We start from the raw sequence: 21,357 nt of genomic DNA, 5'->3' as shown, positions 1-21,357 counted from the left end.
TGTGTGGGTTTCCTCCGGGCGCTCCGGTTTCCTCCCACGATCTAAAGATGTGCAGGTCAGGTGAATTGGCCATGCTCAATTGCCCATAGTGTTAGGTGCATTAGTCAGAGGGAAATGGGACTGGGTGGGTTACTCTTCAGAGGGTCGGTGTGGACTGGTTGGACCAAAGGGCCTGTTTCCTCACTGTAGGGAGTCTAATCTAATCTAACCTTTTGACTCTGAACTGGATTTCATGACTTATCGACATAGAGTCATACAGCACAGAAACAGACACTTCAGTCCAACCAGTCTGTGCTGACCATAATTCTAAACTAAACTAAACCCACCCACCTTCCTGCTCCTGGTTCATATCCCTCCAAACCTTTCCTATCCATTGTTAAAAATCACACAACTCCAGGTTTTAGTCCAACAGGTTTACTTGGAAGCAATTGCTTTCAAAGTGCTGCTCCTTCATGACAATCACCTGATGAAGGAGCAGCGCTCCAAAAGCTAGTGCTTCCAAATAAACCTGTTGGACTATAATCTGGTGTTGTGTGGTTTTTAACTTTGTCCACCTCAGCCCAACACTGGCACCTCCAAATCATTTCCTATTCATGGACTTACCTTTTAAACATTGTAACAGTGCACGCATCCACCACTTCCTCAGGAAGTTCATTTCACATGCGAACCACCTCTCTGTAAAAAAATTGTCCCTCAAGTCTTCTTTAAATTTCTATCCTCTCACCTTAAAAATATGCTCCCCCAGTCTTGAAAGTTTGGACCTGCTCAGTGACTAGTGACATCTGGGACTGCATTTCTTGGTGGCAGGCAAATAATTGTTGCCTCCAGCGCTCCTGTCTTGACTGAGGACAGCGGATTGCCCCAAACAGCTGCTGGCTCCATGTGATAGCCAGCTGCTCAGCAGCACCACCAGGAACTATGGTGACTGCTGGGACTGCACTTGCAGGATGCAGTCACTTTGATGGCCGTACAACCCTCCAACTCAGATACATCAGGTTTTGGGTACAGGACTGGTCAGGCAGGTCTTTGTGAGGTGGGAGTCACTGAGAGTAGCTGGCGATGTTGCTGCAGGTATAAAGGTGTGGGTTCGTTTTTAAAATCATTATTAATTCATGAGATGTGGGCATCGCTGGTTGGATCAGCAGTTATTGACCATCCTCACATGCTCCTTGAACTGTATGAGGGAAGCTGGCTAGGAATGTTAAAAAATGGATAGCATGGGAATTCAGAAAGGAAGCATGTACGTAAAGAGAGTGTTAGTCCCTGAGAGAATGTGAATGGTGAGTTGATAGCAGATAATAAGAAAATGAACAAATATTTTGCTTCTGACTTCATTACATAGAAAACAAAAAGCATTCCAGTAATAGCTGCATCAGAAGGTGGAAGGGAGATCGGAACTTAGCGAAACTACAAGCATGAAGAAAATGGTACTCAGCAAACTGTGGGCTAAGTCTCCAATTTCCAATGGACTGCCACCCTAAAGAGATTGCTAAATGAGGTAGTAAATACATTTGTGTTAATTTTACAGAATTATTTAGATTTAGGAAAGCAAACTGGAAAATAGTAAATTCGCCTAATACAATCACAAATATATTCAAGAAAGGAGGGAGTCAGAAAACAGGAGATTACAGGCCACATAGCTTGATGTCTGCCATGGGGATGGTATTAAAACTGATTATTAAAGAGATTACTGTTGCACACTTGAAGAAACTCCAGTTACTCGGGAAGAGTCATGGTTTAGTGACACTGGAATTGTGTTTAATTCATTTATTAAAATTCTTTGAAGGAGTAGCATGAGCGGTGGATAAAGGAGAGCCTGTAGACATAATATACTCGGATTTCCAGTAGGCACTCGATAAAGTGCCACATCAAAGGACACTGTGGAAAATAAAAGCTCATAGTGTAGAGTGTAATGAGAGAGAGCAGTCCTATGTCTGTTAAGAGTCTGGTCATAATAACAAATTACACTCCATCTGCCAGATCATTATGCACCCACTCAACCTATCTGTGATAGGACATGCGAGCCTGGCTAGCCAGCAGAAAATAGGAAGCATGCATAAAAGGATCGTTGCCTGCTTGCCAGAATGCATTGAGTTGAATCAAGTCTATGCTAGAGATTCAACTATGTCCAAATTACAACAAGACTTAAATGAGTGGAGTGAAAGCATGGCATTCATATTTGCAGATGACACTAAGATAGATGGAACAAGTATGTGGTGAAGAAGACATTAGGAAATTACAGACGGATATAGATAGGTTGGGGGAGTCCATAAAAACCTGGCAGATGGAGTGTAATTTTTTAAATTACCATATGACTGCTCTCTCATTACGGGTAGGCAGCTGATAGCAGTTTAATCTGTGGGTCACTATGTCGCAGGAGAGGGGAAAAGGTTGAGAAAGCAAATCCTACTTGGGAATTGAATCCATGCTGTTGACTTCACTCTCCATTATAAATCAGCTGGCCAGCCAAGAGCTAACCAACTGCAATGCAATGTGGGAAAAATATAAAGTTGTTCACTTTGACAGGAAGACGACTTTGGATCCCAGCATCTGTAGTTTGTTTTGTGTCTAAGAAAGATTGAGAAAACAGAGAATTAAATGGAAGCAACCTGCAGAATTCAAGGTACAGAGAGATTTAGGTGTTCTAGTACATTATTTGTGTGTCGATACAACACATCATGAAGTAGGCTAATGGAATACTAACCTTCACTATAAGGGGATTTGAACATAAAAGTAAGGACATACCTCTCCAGATATACAGTGTATTGGTGAGACCACATTGCGATTACAGTGTGTAGTTTTTGGTGGTGTAATGGAAATGTCACTCGATTATTAATCCAGAAACCCAAATTAAAATTCTGGAGCATGGGTATCAATGGCAACTGATGACATTTAAACTCAGTAAACAGCTCGTCTGATGGTGACCATGTGTTGATTGTCCTGTGATTCATTAATGTTCTTGAGGGAAAGAAATCTGCTGTTCACACCCTACACATGACTCCAGACCCACAGCTATGGGGTTAACTCTTAACTACCCTTTTGGCAATTAGGAATGGGCAATAAATGCTGCCCACATCTGTGAATAAATAATTTAATGTAAAGTTTTTTGTTGCCTTATTCAAGGAGGGATGTAAATCTGTTGGAGACAGTTTGGTGGAGATTTATGAGATCTGTACCTGGAATGAATGGGCTGTGAGCTTGATTTCACTGGAGTGTGGAAAAGTGAGGGGTGACTTGATTCAAGTGTATATGATCCTGAATGGTTTTGGCAAGTTGGACATGGAAAGGATAGTTCCTCTTCAGTCCACAACGAGGGGACACTGTTTTCAAATTAGGGGTCACCCTTTCATAATAGAGTGGGTTGTACTCTTCAATTTATTTGGCAGGATTGATAGCAATACCTCAGAAATTAGCCACTCCACAGTCATTTCATAACATTATGGCCATTAGGCCATTGACAGTTCCCTGTCAGTGTCATTGCATTCAGAACATGGTACCACTGTCCGACATCTCGCAAAGCACAGTGTTACTGGCATAACATTAGACGGAACCAAGCTTCTTGCAAATATCCGTACTCTGTATCAAAACAATTAATGGACAGATGGGAGTAATTCCAAATGTTGTCATCTCATCAAGGGGCTTTCAGGGCACATTACACTGTCAACTGATCTCTTGCTGAGATCATTGCCTTCTGATCAATCCCGCTGTTCAACATATAAGTACACAAAAACTGGACATATCCTCAGGTGCTGTTAAAATTGAGCAGGGACAGTCATCCTTTGAAATGTTATTTTGCCACAACTCATTAAAACATGTTTTATAACCTCTGAGTAAAGCTCCTGCAGCAAACTCCGAACCATTCAGACCAATTGTGCTGTCTTCAAAATCCATCCTCCAATTATTTTGTCTCCAACAACCTATTTTGTCATCCATAAATTACAAATAAGGGAGTACAGCAAATGATTTATTTTCCTCTCCATAGAAAGGAATTTGAGAGTTGGTATGAACCATGGTGGTGATGATATGCAACAGAGCAATTGAGTAAAATGTGAAAGTTTCTTAAGCCTAGAGTCAAGGCTTTGATTACAGAATTACTTGAAGTACAGGCCAGTCAAGACTAAGTGGAAAACTTTTGTTGAAGGTTGGAGGTATATCACAGTTTATAACTATGGTACTAAAACACCAGACAAAAGCTGAAACTAGAAGAGATGAAGAGGATTTCCAATAAAATGTCGCTTGATGGTATCCATTCATGGGCAGATTCTTCCAAATTAAACTGAGCTGGGTAAAAGCTAGACTTTTAAGCAAAGAAGCCACATGTAACACAAATTTCAAAATGGAGAATGATAAGTTTTTGCGAGACCTTCTGATATGTTCTTTGCTGCCTGCCTTCTTTCCCTGACTCTGTACTTGCTTACAACCTGCATCGTGCCCAATCTTTTCTGGTTTTGATGAAAAGTCACTGACTTGATTTGAATTGAGTTATTATTGTCATATGTACTTCGGTAAAGGGACAAGTTTTGTTTTGCGTGCAGTACAGGGAGATTATACCATACAAAGTGCATTAGGGTAATAGAACAGAGTGAGGAAGAAGGTGTTATGGTTGCAGAGAAGGTGCACAAAGAGAGAGATCAACATTTGAAATTTGAGAAGTCTAATAACAGCAGAGAAGAAGCTGTACCTGAATCTGTTGGTACATGTGTTTATAATTTATTGTTAGCTGCCTTCCCGAGATAGTGGGAAGTACAGATGGACACAATGGATGGAAGGTTAACTCACGAGATGGACTGGTCTGTTTTCACAACTCTCTACAGTTTCTTATGGTCCTGGGCAGAGCATTTACCATACCAAACCGTGATGCATCCAGAGAGAATGCTTTCTATGCTGCATCAGTAAAAATTGTTGAGTGTCTTTACAACATGCTGGACTTTATGGACTTGAGATACTAACTCTATTTATCTTTCCATTAGTGCTGTCAGATTTGCTCAACATTTCCAGAACTTTTTGTTTGCTTTGATGGGCAACAATATAAAAATCACAGAATCATAGTTTAGTTGCAAGAGGAGGACAATCTGCCCATTGAATTGCTGCTGGCTCTCTGCAAGTTCAACCGAACCCAATCTTTTTGCTTTCCCTGTAATTTTCTTTGCTATTTTTCTCCCTTCATGTGGCTATTCTCCTAAGTCAGAGAAACAAGGCAGGTAGATGGAGTCAGGCTGAATAGCCATGAGCTAATTGAATTACAGAACAGGTTTGAGGGGGTGAATGCGTCTTCCTGTTCCTACAGTCTACCAGGTCAGCTGGTTGCAAATGTCTAAAATGCTTTCCAGATGCCAGTTTGGGTCCAGTTGTGTTAATTTATAGCTGATCACATTATGACACAAGAGGTCATGCAGATTAGGGAATTGGAATTGAAACTGTATGATGCATTTTGGAAGTGGATTTCCTGCCAAACATTTCGCCTTACAACTAAAAGGGAGGTGGACACCTAAATACACTGTAGCCTCTCCTACACAAATAATTGTGGACTGATGAAGGCAGAGCGATGGACATGATCTGTATGAACTTCAGTAAGGTGTTCAACAAGGCTCTTATATACTTATGGACAAGGACGTATACACTTAACAGTAAGGTCCTAGGGAATGCTGCTGAAGAAAGAGACCTTGGAGACCAGGTTCATAATTCCTTGAAGGTAGAGTCGCAGGCAGACAAGCTAGTGAAGAAGGTGTTTGGTATGCTTGCCTTTACTGATCAGAGCATTGAGTACAGGAGTTAGGAGGTCATGTTGCATCTGTCCAAGACATTGGTTAGGCCACTATTGGAATATTGTGTGCGATTCTGGTCTCCCTCCTATAGGAAAGATGTTGTGAAACTTGAAAGGGTTTAGAAAAGATTTTCAAGGATGTTGCCAAGTTTGGAGAGTTTGAGCTATAGGGAGAAGCTGAATAGGCTGGGGCTGTTTTCCCTGCAGAATTCAAGGGGAGGGGTGACCTTTTGGAGGTTATAAAATCATGAGGGACATAGATAGGGTCAATAGACAAGGTGTGTTCCCCAGGATGGGGGAGTCCAAAACTAGAGGGCATAGGTTTAGGCTGAAAGGGGAAAAATTTAAAAGGGACTTAAGGGACAATTTTTTCACACAGAGGATGGTGCTTGTATGGAAATGAGCTGTCAGAGGAAGTGGTAGCGGCTGGTACAAATACAGCATTTAACAGTCGTCATGATTTGGAGATGCCGGTGTTGGACTGAGGTGTACAAATTTAAAATCACACCACACCAGGTTATAGTCCAACAGGTTTATTCGGAAGCACTAGCTTTCGGAGAGCTGCTCCTTCACCACCTGATGAAGGAGCAGCGCTCCGAAAGCTAGTGCTCCTAATTAAACCTGTTGGACTATAACCTGGTGTGGTGTGATTTTGAGCATTTAACAGGCATCTGGGTACATGAATAGCAAGGGTTTAGAAGGATATGGGCCAAATGCCTGCAAATGGGACTAGATTAATTTAGGATATTTGGTCGGCATGTATGAATGGGACCGAAGGGTCTGTTTTTGTGCTGTACATCTCTATGACTCTATAACTGGGGCCAAGTCATTTCTGGATTTTGGAAATTCCGGATTACAGAACAATGTTGAATTGCCTAACACAAGCGCGTGGACTGGGAGACACCCTTAACCTGAAACATAAAATAGTGATAAAACACTGCAAAACATATTGTTTTGATTATCTAACTACCACACCTTCAATCTTTTTGCTCCCAAAGTGGTCCACTACAGATTATGCCACGAGTGAGTTGAAATTGCTCTTAAACTTTTCCAAACAACTGGTGTTCTGAACAATAAATTTCCAGATAGGAGATGTTATAGTTGACTACGTATTTGTACTTAGCATTAAAAGATAAGAAGATCTTCAGAAAATGATGATTAGACAAGGTAAAGAGCTTGCAGGTCACAAGAAGAAGAAAAGGTTCAGTGGTTAGCACGACTGCCTCACAGCACCAGGGATCCAAGTTCAATTCCACCTCAAGTGACTGTCTGTGTGGAGTTTGCACATTCTCCCTGTGTCTGCATGGGTTTCCTCTGGGTGCTCCAGTCCCTTCCACAGTCCAAAGATGTGCAAGTTAAGTGGATTGGTCAAGCTCAATTGCCCATAGTATTCAGGCATATGCAGGCTAAATAGGTGAGCCGCAGGAAATGCAGGATCACAGGGACAGGTTGGGATGCCTACATAGTCTCGATGGGCCAAATGGCCTGCTTCCACAACGTAGATATTCTATGAATCTATTTGAAAAGAGATGAGACAAATTCTGCAATTTTCAGGTCATTGGAAGGAATTACAACAGGAAATATGGTTTAAAACCAGAGAAGCTTGTTTCCACACTGTAGGGAATCTATTCTAATCTAATCTAAAATGCAGGGAGGAGAAAGATTATCCAGGATGGTATATATGGTCCAAAATAACAAGAACAAAAGGAACAGAGGAGGGAAAATTTGAGCAACAAAATACTGAGAAGGATGTTTACAATCTGACACACAGCTGATTGTGAAAAGGAGCTGAAATTAATCAGCAGACAGTAATCAAAGAAATGCCGGTGTCTCAACAGTTTAACTTGACCTGTCAAAAGGAGTGAGTGGTTCAATGGTGTTGTAAGATTGGCATGTTACACAGCTCACAGACAGATATATGAGACTAAGCTATCTACTCTAAATGCATGAAACAACCTTTTAGATGTTCACCAGGGTCTCAACAGTCCAGCATATGTCTTTATATTGGAGCACCCCTGTTAATTTGTGTCCTTTAGTCAATGATCATCCCATGAACTTAGTTGTTATCCTCATGATCTCTACAATTTGGAATTTGGAAGTGGATCATTCGGAGTATCGGTGGGTGTGCCTAACTTTTTCTCCCAAGATCAATTTACCAATCTTTGATATGTAACTAATCAAACAATCTGGTTTGCTCACAGGCCACCACGGTCACCAGTGATAAAATGGGTAATCATCACAGTTTGTGCCAGAATAATCCTCTGTTATCAACATGCTTGCCTTAAAATTCCCCTTTTCAGTGAAATGCCTAACATTTAAAAATCATAAACAGACACAAAATTACTGAGATGTACTGTCATGACAAAAAGAACATTAGCCCACCAGGAACACACTGTCACTGCTTTCTTATGATTTGGAGATGCCAGTGTTGGACTGGGGTGGACAAAGTTAAAAATCACACAACACCAGGTTATAGTCCAACAGGTTTAACTAAAAGCACAATTAAACCCGTTGAAACCTGTGCTTCCAATTAAATCTGTTAGACTATAACCTGGTGTTGTGTGATTTTTAACTTTGCTTTCTTATGGTTATTTTTCATTTAATACAGTTTTTACATAATTCTGATGGGTGAAGGTATTTACATTGAATTCTGAGTTCTGAGTTACAATGAGTTCACAAAATAGATAAATGTGTGAAAGGCCTTCTGGCTTTACTTATCCATATGGAAACAAGTATATATTCTATCTATCTGTGTCATCTAATTGTATCCTAATTGATGTAAAGATTTTCATTTCCACTGTTCTATCTAAGGGGATAGAAATTGGTATGTTCTTCAGTCATTCTTGAACTGAAGACCTACCACCGATGTGCTGTTTGGAAATCATCTCGGTTTTCATTGTAACTAAAGCTGCACAGTGGGGTAGAACAGAATGAGCATTTTAGAGGGAATATCAGAGAAAAATTAGAGTGTGAAAACGATCATAATCTTCATCATGATTTCTAATAATTACATGGAATACATGAGACAGAAATAGGCTATTCATCCCAATCAACTCATGCCAGCGTTTAAGCGCCACCGTTAGACATCTTAATTCAACTCTAACAACACAACCTTCCCATCCTTTCTCCCTTGCGTTTATCTTGCTTCTGCTTAAATGTTTCACTATTTTATTTCAACTGTTTCTTGTAGTAGCAAGTTCCATATTTTAATAATTTTTTGAATAATTAAGTTTTGCCTGAATCTACTAAAAATTCAAACACAACAAGTTTTATTTATAACTTGTTGAATTACTGGATTTGCTCGTGATCAACTCATAATTATGCACCTAATTTTGGATTCCCCTACAATAAGGATATTTTGTGTTATCCAAATCCTTTGAGAATACCCTACCCTTTGAGAATGTAATTCTGCGATTTACGTATTAAAGAACCTAAGCCACCATATCCCATTCTAAAAGATGAAAGACTTAATCTAAATTTGTTTAAGAGTTATAACCTGGTGTTGTGTGATTTTTAACTGAAGTTGTTTAACATATCATTACAACACCATGACACTATAACCCTTTTGCTATAAATTCTGTGTTGTTCCACAACCACCAGACGAAGAGGCAGCATCTTGAAAGCTAGTGCTTCCAAATAAACCTGTTGGACTATAACCTGGTGTTGTGCGATTTTTAACTTTGTACACCCCAGTCCAACACCGGGATCTCCAAACCAAATCCTTTCATAAGCTTAACAATCTCCATCAGGTTACCCATTAGCTTTTCTTGCCTAGAGAAGTGGACAGAACAAATCATTTCTCAATCAAGCTCCTGCACTGTTTTGTTACTTGAATAATCTCACATTTTTCTCGACTAGTTTGCTTGATTTTTGATTTTTCACAAAATACGTTCAGGTCGTTTCTTAGTTAGTGTAACATTCATAAGCTGACACATTCTTGTATTCTTTTGGCAAACAATGCCAACTGTGCCCTGGGAACAAAGGTTGCGTTTTTTTTAAATATATAAATGAGAACAAATTCTGATTTTTGTGGCTGCATGTCAAATTGTAAACACCCCTTTTCTCACAACATACAATTATTCCTTAGCTCAACTTGAACACAATAGTCCACAAGCATAAATTACTATAATTGTGTTATATGTCTCCCTCCAATCCAATTAATCTGTAAGCAAGTGCTCTTCCCTTCATTACAAACATAGTTAAGACTTTTGTGAACTTCTGATGCCTTTAAACTGTGTCCAATCTTGTTACTGGTGCAGCAGAGAATATATAATTGCAAAATAATTTGCATTCTTTAGCAAGAATTCTAACCTGTCCTTAATCTGGTTGCACTCGGGTCTGTTAAAATATACCATGCCTTATAATCTCTCATTTGTGATATCTTGTACTAGTTGCCACAATATAGATAAGGTTAATGGTAAGTGTCTTTTCCCTAGGATTGTGGATTTCAAGACCGGGGGTATATTTTTAAGATGAGAGGAGAGAGATTTAAAAAAAAGACATGGGGGGGGGGGGGGGCAAGTGTTTTACACAGAGGATACTTCGCGTGTAAGATGTATTTCTTGAGGAAGTGGTGGATATGAGCACAGTTACAACATTTAAAAGATAAGTCCATGAATAGGACAGGCTTGGAGAGAAATGGGCTAGGAGCAGGCAGGTGGGACTAGTTTTGTTTGGGAGTATGTTCAACACGGACTGGTTGAACCGAGGGGTCTGTTTCTGTGCTGTATGGCTCTGTGGCTTCATGAGTGATACTAGTAACGGCAAGTTGATTGGCATCCCTACTGGGCATTCACTGTATGTATTGAACACTTTCACATCAAACATAGTAGAGTTAGATACAAAGTAAACGTCTCTTGCATTCTGCTCCAGCACTGTGCCTCAGCCCCAGCAAAAGAAAAGCGTCACTGACTGCAGCAATTTTCCATTTCCCTCGGCATCTATCCCGTGGTCTCTCTGAGTGACATTACCAATTTCATGCTGAGTGAGGACTGGTTTTATGCAGTAGGCCTCGGCAATGTAGAGGTTAGAGATAGAGACTGTTCAAATTTAATTCACACTGGGCGTCGACAACCTGAAGACAGGGAGGGCTTTAATCTCATCACTCAGCGGTGAGATGTGAAACTAATTCCCAGAGATAAATGGCAAGGCTCAGACTTAGAGGAGAAAGTGAGGTCTGCAGATGCTGGAGATCAAAGTTGAAACTTTATTGCTGGAACAGCACAGCAGGTCAGGCAGCATCCAGGGAACAGGAGATTCGACGTTTCGGGCACAGGCCCTTCTTCCTGAAGAAGGGCCTGTGCCCGAAACGTCGAATCTCCTGTTCCCTGGATGCTGCCTGACCTGCTGTGCTGTTCCAGCAATAAAGTTTCAACAAGGCTCAGACTTAGCAGTTTTTATGAAAAAAAAAATTGCATCTCAATTATTTGCCTTCTTCTGTTGGGGCAGAAATTATGATGGGCTCTGTTTTGGGGCAAATGCTTAGAATGCTCCTTACAGATTTCTTTTTGTATTGTTTTAAACTCTTTTTTTCTCCTTTGCTGAGTAAGCACAAATAAGAATTTGGCACAAAAACAGCATAGCTATAATTGCTGTTCTCATATCTTCTACAAACAGCTAAGAAAGTGAATGTAATCAGACATATTATGGGAATGAGGATCTTTATCGCTTTGAATCACCAACTACACAGAGTTGAATTCCCTGTGATACACAAAGGAACCTGCACATTCTCTTTTCATGAACTATGGCCCACTGACAGAAGTCATCCAACTGTCTGATAACCATAGCAAGAAGTAAGTTAGCAAATGTTATTCAATATTATAACCACCAGGAACATTAAGGCCTGTGTCAGCACTCCTGCTGACCCAAGGGCTGTAAGAAGTTGTTATGCTTACCTGATAGTGTTCAGTCTACATATCAAACGTCTGGCCAATGGAGAGACATGGAGGAACAATAAAATCCAGACTTTAGCATTCCCATCGTAGAGCTTAGCACTCATAAGTGTTGAAGTGGGAAATTTACTCTATCTACTTTCATTATTAGGTAGGTGCTTTGTTTCTTTCTTTTCCCAAACTGCTTATTTAGAAAACAATACATAGCTAGGACTCTGAGGAGTAGTAATCCGCATTATATTTCACGAATGGATACAACAAGCAGTGTACTGTTGCAATCTGAGCTATATTGAGAATATTGGTGAAACTGAAGTTGGAATTCACTCCCACTTTTGTTGAACATATTTTGAAATTCAAAATTCACTGCCAAGGGTATAACTTTATGAAGCTATAAATCAAGTTACTAAAGAACAGCATAATCTTTTCTTATAAAATCCATGTTGTGGCCTAATAGTTTGTACTCTCTGAATCCAAAAATTGCTGCAAATATACAGGAGGTTGTCATTATTTGAAATCAAGTCTTATTGCTCTGTGTCCTGCCCAACGTCACTGCTTTCCACAGTCTCCAAGCTGTGGAAATCTTTGCCTGTTTCTGATTTCCATTCCCCTCCTACAACTACAGAGTTTTACCAACCAAAAACCCTTCATTAGGTTAACCACAAGTCCTCTAAGTACACATTGCCCACCTCTACGTGTATTAAGTCTTGTGGCATTCTTCATCATGGGTTAGGGACCACACAGCTCAGCTTTCCCCAGGAGCGTCAGAGGGTGAGGGGGGGACAGAGAGGTTTATAAAATCAAGAGGGGCGTAGATAGGGTGAATAGTCAAGGTCTTTTTCCCAGGCTAGAGGAATCCAAAACTACAGAGCATAGGTTTAAAATGAGAAGGAAGAGATTTAAGAGGGACCTAAGGGACAACTTTTTCACACAGAGGGTCGTGGTGTGTATGGAATGAGCTGCCAGAGAAAGTGGTGGAGGCTGGTACAATTATAACATTTAAAAGGCATCTGGATAGGTACATGAATAAAAAGGGTTTAGAAGGATATGGCCAAAGGCTGGCAAATGAGACTAGATCACCGAGCTGGAAGTTTTTGTTGCAAACGTTTCGTCCCCTGGCTAGACGACATCATCAGTGCTTGGGAGCCTCCTGCGAAGCGCTTCTTTGATGTTTCCTCCGGTGTTTATAGTGGTCTGTCCCTGCCGCTTCCGGTTGTCAGTTTCAGCTGTCCGCTGTAGTGGTTGGTATATTGGGTCCAGGTCGATGTGTTTGTTGATGGAGTTTGTGGATGAATGCCATGCCTCTAGGAATTCCCTGGCTGTTTTCTGTCTGGCTTGCCCTATGATAGTAGTGTTGTCCCAGTCGAATTCATGTTGCTTGTTGTCTGCATGTGGCTACTAAGGATAGCTGGTCGTGTCGTTTCGTGGCTAGTTGATGTTCATGTATGCGGATTGTTAGCTGTCTTCCTGTTTGTCCTATATAGTGTTTTATGCAGTCCTTGCATGGTATTTTGTACACTACATTAGTTTTGCTCATGTTGGGTATCGGGTCCGAGCTATAAATCTTCGCATAAACTTTGAGGCTAGATCAGTTTAGAATATTTGGTCGGCATGGATGAGTTGGATCGAAGGGTCTGTGTCCGTGCTGTACAACTCTACGACTCTATAACTAAGGAAGGAAGAAAGATGGTCGATCATACACTTTTTACCGAAGATTTGTTTGAACTGATATATAACGTGGTGCCAACCCAATTCAAAAGGGATCCTTTGGTTTTCTAAACACAAAAATTGTGGGGCCAGGCAGCAACCAATCACAGTATCCTAATGGTATGGAAAATGTCATTTATGTGGAAATAAAAATATAAAGCAGTCAGTTTATTCCAGTCACTGCACCTCCCCCAATATAAATGACGGATGATAGAGTCTTTAATTTGCACTTCTAGATGCAGAATAGAAGCTTCCCTGCTGATACGGATAATTGCGAGCTACAACCATTGACAAGGTTTATAATGTGGTTTCCACATCTCTGTCATCTAACTGTAGAACTGCCTTCATTTCTACAATCTGCTTTTGAAATTTCATTGAAGCCTGATACACTTTAATCTATTTTGTCATCAATTTCTGAATGCTTCATAGTTTAAATTTAGGTCGTCTTGTTGATTGAAGTCCAGATCTTAATTTTAGCCTTGAAAAGGATTTGCTTCCTCACACTGCTGATTGCATCATCTTTTGAACCTTGTGGTTCTCTAGATAGTGTCATTGTTCAGTCATGGTTTAATGTAGTGACCATTGCTCATGACTGAGGGTTAACAGTGGGAGCGAAACTGGTCAATGATAGAACCACAAAGCAGGCTCGTAGACAATCAGCAGCTTGTTGTGCCAGACTGCAATTTCAAATAAAAGGTCAGACTTGCACTTCGATAGCATCCCAAAGCATCTAATGGCCAATTAAGTAATTTTTTTTTAAGTGTAGTCACTGTTACAATGTGACAGCCAATGTGAGCAATGTACAGATGGTGGCTGAAGGACAAAGATTAGCCAATACAATGTGGACAGTCCCCCTGCTTTTTGGACATGGTCATGGGATCAGGTGTACACACCTGAATGGTATGACAGTATCTTGGTTTAAAGTTCCCATCAGAGGGACAGCACCTCTGGAATGTTAATCGACATACTCGCTCGAGTGGGACTTGAAGTTACACCGTTCTGACCAATTCATTATAAATCCTTTTTATTAAGTGATGAAAATATATCTCGCTGCCCCTTAATTTTCAGTATTTGACCACAGAAGCAGAACAATGAGTCAGATTCTGGATTAGAGTGGTGCTGAAAAAGCACAGCAGTTCAGGTAGCATCCGAGAAACAGGAAAATCGATGTTTTGGGCAAAAGCCCTTCATCAGGAATACAGGTATTCCTGATGAAGGGCTTTTGCCCGAAACGTGCCATACAATGAACCACCGTGCCAGTCCTGGGGTGGGGGAAGAACTGAGTGCATCTATATACCAATAGATATATACCAATATATACCAATAGTAAATAGGCAATGAGTCATTGGATTATTTCTTGATTAAAAACATAATCATAGATTATTTTATTCAGTGAATTCTCAAACCTCAGAAAGCAGACGCTAACAAAAACTCTTCCCTTGACCTTGATTATTAAAATGAGCAATATCTTAAAAACCTTTCTGAAAAACTAATGGATTCTTAGGAACAATTACAAAGCAAAATTCCAATCAAGGATTGAGATGACATTGTCAACAGCAGAGTGAAGCCTGAGTACTTTATGACCATCAGAAAATTCTCACAAGACATTGCAGTTGAATTTATATAATTCTCTGGTAACTCATTATTTCCCATTTGTGCAGTTTCATTGCATCTTTAGATTTTTTTGGTCAGTTTCTGCTGAATAGACCCTTTGATGGTATTCACACATTAAGAACAATTAACCTAGATGCCATGTAGTGACATTTATCAAGTAGCATCAACACCTTATTAGTTGAAGTTCTACGTGAAGTTCCCTTTATGTGTATGCAACCTTTAAACTCTTACCCCTGCCTTCAACTCTTTGCAGCAGATATAATTCCAAATTAGAAGATTGGAAAAGGTAGTTTCAATGGCAATTCAGTACAGATGCTATGCTGTCCATAACTGATGGACTTACTAATAGGACCTAATGAGAGGTGACCTTACAGAGGTTTATAAAATAATGAGATGTATAGATGAAGTAAATGGCAGGTGTCTATTCCCTAGGATGGTGGATTTCAAGACTAGAGAGCATATTTTTACACAGAGAATGGTTCAAGTATCGAATGACCCTCCAGAGAATGAAGTGGATTTGGATACAGTTGCAATGTTTAAAAGACATTTGGATAAATACACAAATAAAAAAAATATTTGGAGGGATATTTAGATTAGATTACTTACAGTGTGGAAAGAGGCTCTTTGGCCCAACAAGTCCACACCGACCCTTCGAACAGCAACCCACCCAGACCCATTCCCCTACATTTAGCCCTTCACCTAACACTACGGGAAATTAAGCATGGCCAATTCACCAGACCTGCACATTTATGGACCATGGGAGGAAACCGGAGCACCCAGAGGAAGCCCACGCAGACATGGGGAGAATGTGCAAACTCCACACAGTCAGTCGCCTGACGTGGGAATTGAACCTGAGTCTCTGGCGCTGTGAGGCAGCAGTACTAACCACTGTCCCGCCCATATGGGCCAAACACAGGCATATGGGACTAATTTAGTATGGGATTATGGTCAGCATAAACTGGTTGGACTGAAGGCTCTGCTTCTATGCTGTATGACACTATGGATCAGGAAGGATGAGGAGGATAGGTTACCTCTACTGGCAAAGTAAATCATTGGCTATATCTCATCGGGGGCCTCAGCTTTAACTTTGCCAGTCTTAGGTCCCTGGTACCAGATAGGTGGGTTGCATTCATTCTGGGAGTGCGCGGGTGCTTGGAGTCAGGCAAGTAGAAACTTCACTCGTTTGGAATTTGATTGGAAACAGCGGAGCATGACGATGGATTTCCAGCTGTGATACGGACCAGGATGACTAAAAGCAAAGCTCTTGGTTTGCCTCTCTAATAGGTTTTAATATCATATCTCTGCATCCCCAAAGCAATGAACTGAAAGGAGTTAAATCACAGGAGGAAAGTGGTCTTGTGTATTCCTGTTTAATTTGTCCCTGCTGAATTGATCAGCTGTCCTCTAGACGATTGTAATTACAAGTAATTTGTAAAAGTAATAAGACCTGCTTTTTATTACAGGCAATAAAATCAATTCTTCATTCAATTATCTTTTGGGTTATGATATGATAGTTACCCCTTGGGCAACTGTAGCAGGGAATATGCCAAGCTAAACACTGATGTTATGTCTACATTATAGTATTTGGGGCTGCTACTTTTTAGTTTGTTGTTATTTTACATTCCCAATTACAAAGCAAACAGAATAATAAATAGGCGAAAACATGACAGTGCATTGACATACGGTGCACTAGATTGCATTGTCACAGCATAGTAACCATGGCTACACTCACGAGCCTTTGACATTGTGGACAAAGAGAGCATCTTTCTCCAGCCACTCCCACCCATTTCATCCCGTTCCTCTGAGTTAGAATGGGAAAATGTTTAACTATTACAAAATGTACAGTACAAATTGCTACCAATTGTCTAATTTTTGCTGCTTGCTTTCTTGAGCTGGAGCTGAATCCTGTTTGCCATGCCATTCTGTACTTCAAACACTGCCGTTATCACTCTCTACATGAAGCAACATTTGACTGAAAACAACAAATTCTGGAGCTCACAGCGGGTCTGATGAAGAGACATCTAGACTCGAATTGTTAGCTGGCACTCTCTCTCCATGGATGATGCCTGACCCGCAGTGATCTCCAGCATTTATTGATTTCCGTTCAGATTCCAGCATCTGCAGGAATTCACTCCTACATTTGATTTAAGAAGTTATTTGGCCTTCTCTTTGATGGGGTTACTACCTACCTCACACAAATTAGTTCATATTACTAATTCCACACACCACGGTTTTAAAACACTTTGTTAAGCCTGTTAGAGAAAGAGCCAGAAAATGGAAGTTCCTTTCTTTTCTGAAGTCCAGTGCTTTTTAAACTGACTTTTTATTCAGCTTGGCATATGGGGACAAACACATTGTCATGACAGCGCTTCAACTCTGTGTGTTTTTATATTGAGTGATGGAAGCACTCCAGTTTTGCAACTTTATTATGTGCCAGTGATCCTGACTGTAAGTTCTGCACCATTGTTGATACATATTCACAAACTATAAGTTTTGAAAGGACGCACATGAACATGCACTAAACCTTTAAAACATAATTATAGCGGTAACACTGGCAGGTAATTGGTGTTGTGATTCGGGTCTGCAGACTTGTTGAGTCTCGCTTCTCTGCAGCAGAACTGGCCTGAACAAACTTATGGAAGGACAATGGGCGTGTGGCAGATGATAACAGCAACACTTTGCTCCATAGTGTTGAAAGACAAACCAATAGGTGGGTGGGGGGGGGGTTTGGTCACCAGTCACAATGAAGGGAATGAGGGCATGCAAACCTTTTGGGTGAATGCCATTTGTCACGAAGGGTAAGGAACTTGAAGTTCCCATTTCCCACAGTTCATCCTGGATGTGGAGTAGTACTCAAAGCAGGATGCCCAATGAGATGAGACATTCTGATCTTGGAGTAATCTGTAATGGATCCCAAAGATGGGAAGGTAGTGAGTTTTCCAGTTGCATGTGGCACGTGGTTACTGAACACTAGCCAATGTTCTCTCTTGGTTACCTTTGCATTGACTGGTGTGGTCGGTCAAAGTACAAGGAGCAAGATCCCAAGAGATTGCATTTGTGTGGTCTTGACAGTGCTCTTCTGTCTTGGTGCATGGGAGATCTCCCTGATGTCCTGTCAATATTTATCCCTCAATCAACACCTGAGAGCAGGCAAGAGTAGATACGGATTCCTGTAGACAGGATAAGAGAAACACTAGAATGGGAGATTTCTGTTTATTCTACAGGAAATCTTGTAAGTTTGATTGCAGGGGTATAAAGTTTGCTGGTTTTCTGGATGTGTCAGCCAAATATGGTACAGAGATCAGACAGATGTGGGGCATAGCCAGGATATAATATCAGACAGATTCCTGTATAGCCAGTCTCAGGCTGAGGTGCAAAGTTAACCTGCAAAGAGATTACCTGGTCATTAAGGGGGCACGGTGACTCAGTGGTTAGCATTGCTGCTTCACAGCACCAGGGATCCATGTTCAATTCCAGTCTTGAGCGGCTGTCTGTGTGGAGTTTGTACATTCTTCCCTCTTCCGCGTAGGTTTCCTCTGAGTGCTCTATTTTCCTCTCATGTCGAAATATTTGCAGGTTAGGTGGATTGACTGTGCTAAATTACCCATAGTGTCCAGGGATGTGCCAGCTAGGTGGGTTAGCTATAGGAAATGCATGAATTATTGGGGTGGGCGTGGGTGGGTGTGGACTTAGTGGGCCAAATGACCTGCTTCCACACTAGGAATTCTATAATTCTATTAACATTTTGTGCAGAAACTGGTTGCTGTGTTTTCCTGCATTGCCAAGGTAACAACTTTTCAAAAATACTTTACTGACTGTAAGACATCTGCAGGCAGTAAAATACATTATAAAAATGCAAGTTTTTTTAGCTGCAGGACATTGGTGACCCATAATGAGTGAATTGGACTTTATTTTCAATATGCTCTCTTGACTATTAACCAGAACAGAATTAAAATCTTTAAAAAGGGACAAAGCTTAATTTGGAATACCTGAACAGGTAAGAGCAACCAGCTCTAATAGTCTGTCAATGATCACAAGCAACAAAACAACAGTTAGGTGGTGGTTTGGCACTAATATATGTGTTGTTTGGCTTAATGTAAAGCGGTCGAGAGTGTGGTGCTGCAAAAGTACAGCAGGTCAGGCAGCATCCGAAGGACAGGAGAATCGACGTTTTGGGCATAAGCCGTTCATCAGGAAACCTGGAAAATAACTGAGTTACCAAATGAATTGATCCTCTCAGGGTTCCATCAATATTTAAATCTTGCCATCACAACGAGATAATGAGAAGCCAACTTCAGCAAGATGATGAAATCTGGCTGATATTGATACTGTGTTGATATTGTCATGAAGGTTAGCACCTGGTGTAAATTCAGGATTGGAATTAATCTTTTAGGTGAAGGCGGGTAATGTTGTGAAACTATCAACATTTAGATACCCTTTAAGAATGGAGGAGGTCCACTTTTGTGGTTAATTCTCCTTGCATAGACCACTGGAAGACACAGGCATGCAGGTTAACTTGGTGCCTTAGCCTTTGTCTGGCGAAACAGAAATCTCTCTGATATTCTCTCCCAGCTGTGTCTCACATCTTTCTGATCTTTGTACCATACTTGTCTGACACTTACAGAAAACCAGAAAACTTTATACCCCTACAATCAAACTTACAATTATTCCTGTACAATAAACAGAAATCTTCCATTCTAGGTCTTTCTCTTGTTCCTGTCTACAGGCATCTGTATCTAATCTAATCTGCCCTCCAGGCTGATACAGGTCTGAGGTTGTACCAGGTTCTTCTCCTGTCATTTTTGCTGACATGGACACTTCGGGTATTCAAGATTCATACCTGCTAAATTGTGCATGACAGTAGCAGTCATTGCCTTCCTGTTGGAACCACATTTTATAAAAGTTTACTCAATTTCCACTGTATCCACTTCCTACTACATGCTGGCAAAATTAGATGTTATGGTTACTTGGGAGGACTGGCATGTGGCATTGCTTTCTGCCATAAAGGAGTGTTTGAGCATTGCAGGTGATCTCCCACCTTACCTGGGGAAGCACCTCAGCCACCTTCCTCCAAGGAGACTGTAAATGAAATCATGACATGACCCGACAGCATACCTTTGAACATAGATTATGATTAGATTGATTTGCATTATGTATAAACGGAGAGAGCAAGGGCCTTGCTCTGGAGAGAATGCAAATGCATTCCCTAGTGGAATTGTTAATTTCAAATGACTTTTACACGCATTAACTGAAGTCTTCAAAGAAACATAATTCCGGAGTAACACCTCTTCAGCACACTCAGCTTCATCGCCAGCAAGGCAAGGATGTTTTCTTCTTGCCTTTACCTTAAACACTTCGATATAAAAAGAGCCTTTCATCCAAATAAAGCACCTATTAGTCTTTAATGCCACCCCTGAGCAATTGTGCTGAAGTGCACAAAGTCAGGCTGGAGATTAGAGTAATTTGTTGCAAGAGTTTCAGACTTTTTTCATCGCAGTATTCCTAGTGCATGTAACTGGGGAGAATTAGCTCCTTTACTGTGGGTTAGAAAGGAAGTGAATAAGTTCCTTAAAGCACAAACCTTTTAAGAGATTTGTCGAGAGCCAAGGGGCCACGCGTTCCCTTTTCTTTGATCCATCTCTAATTTGCTCCATGATTGCTCAGATACAAAGCTCTATTCATGTTGATGCAAGCCAGTAGGCATGTACTCCTGAGGCTTGCCAGTAAAGTTCCAACCTGGTTCCTTCCTCCTCCTTTCATAGCAGTTCAACATGTTACCCATGTTTAGTCAAACACTGCACCACAGGCAGAAATATCCCGCAATGGGATAGAATATATTACAGCTAACACTTCTTTCTAGCCACTGCCTTCAGTTCTACAGCAATGACACCAAGACAGTGGCAGGGCAGCAGGGCTACATGCAGGCTCTTGCCTGGGCCTCATCCGCTCCCATCCGTTTTCTTTCCTTTTGTTTCCTTTTCATTCCCGCTCTTTTTTCTTTCCTACGGTGGCATGGAGCAGGCCACGCAGGGAGTGGTGGCAGCCTCCTGGCACTCGGAGGAGGCAGTGGTGGTACCAAGGATATCCTCCTGGCATTTAGGGCTGTCTGTGGTGGCAAAGCCCTCCAGCGGTCAGAAGCAGAGGGCTCTTCAAGATGGCGGTGCCAGCGGGGTGATATCTCAGAAGCAGGACTCTTGGCTTGATGGTGGCCTGGCCTGGCAGTGGAGCCGAGGACTCCTGGTTGTGGTGGGGTGAGTTTGGGTTCAGCATTGGCAGTGAGCAATGGCGAGGTGGGCCCAGCAGTGAAGAAATGGCGCCTAAAGAGTGGCGACTCTGACAATGGTGGGTCCAACACAGATAGATGGCAGCCAGACATTGGAGGAG

The 21,357-nt window shown here is 41.2% G+C and overlaps 1 protein-coding gene across 3 annotated transcripts in view; it reads right to left on the bottom strand.

The window, feature by feature from the left end:
• The window catches only part of celf2 (cugbp, Elav-like family member 2), a 1,014,614-nt gene that overhangs the window by 848,246 nt on the left and 145,011 nt on the right, over positions 1-21,357 (bottom strand). The gene's annotated exons all lie outside the window — the stretch shown is intronic.

This window comes from Chiloscyllium plagiosum, unplaced genomic scaffold (genome assembly GCF_037043375.1).
Source record: "Chiloscyllium plagiosum isolate Xiang-an unplaced genomic scaffold, Cpla_swu_hap1 HiC_scaffold_23, whole genome shotgun sequence".
NCBI lineage: Eukaryota > Metazoa > Chordata > Chondrichthyes > Orectolobiformes > Hemiscylliidae > Chiloscyllium > Chiloscyllium plagiosum.
The sequence above is the reverse complement of the archived record's forward strand: the minus strand, read 5'-3'. Positions and strand labels throughout refer to the sequence as shown.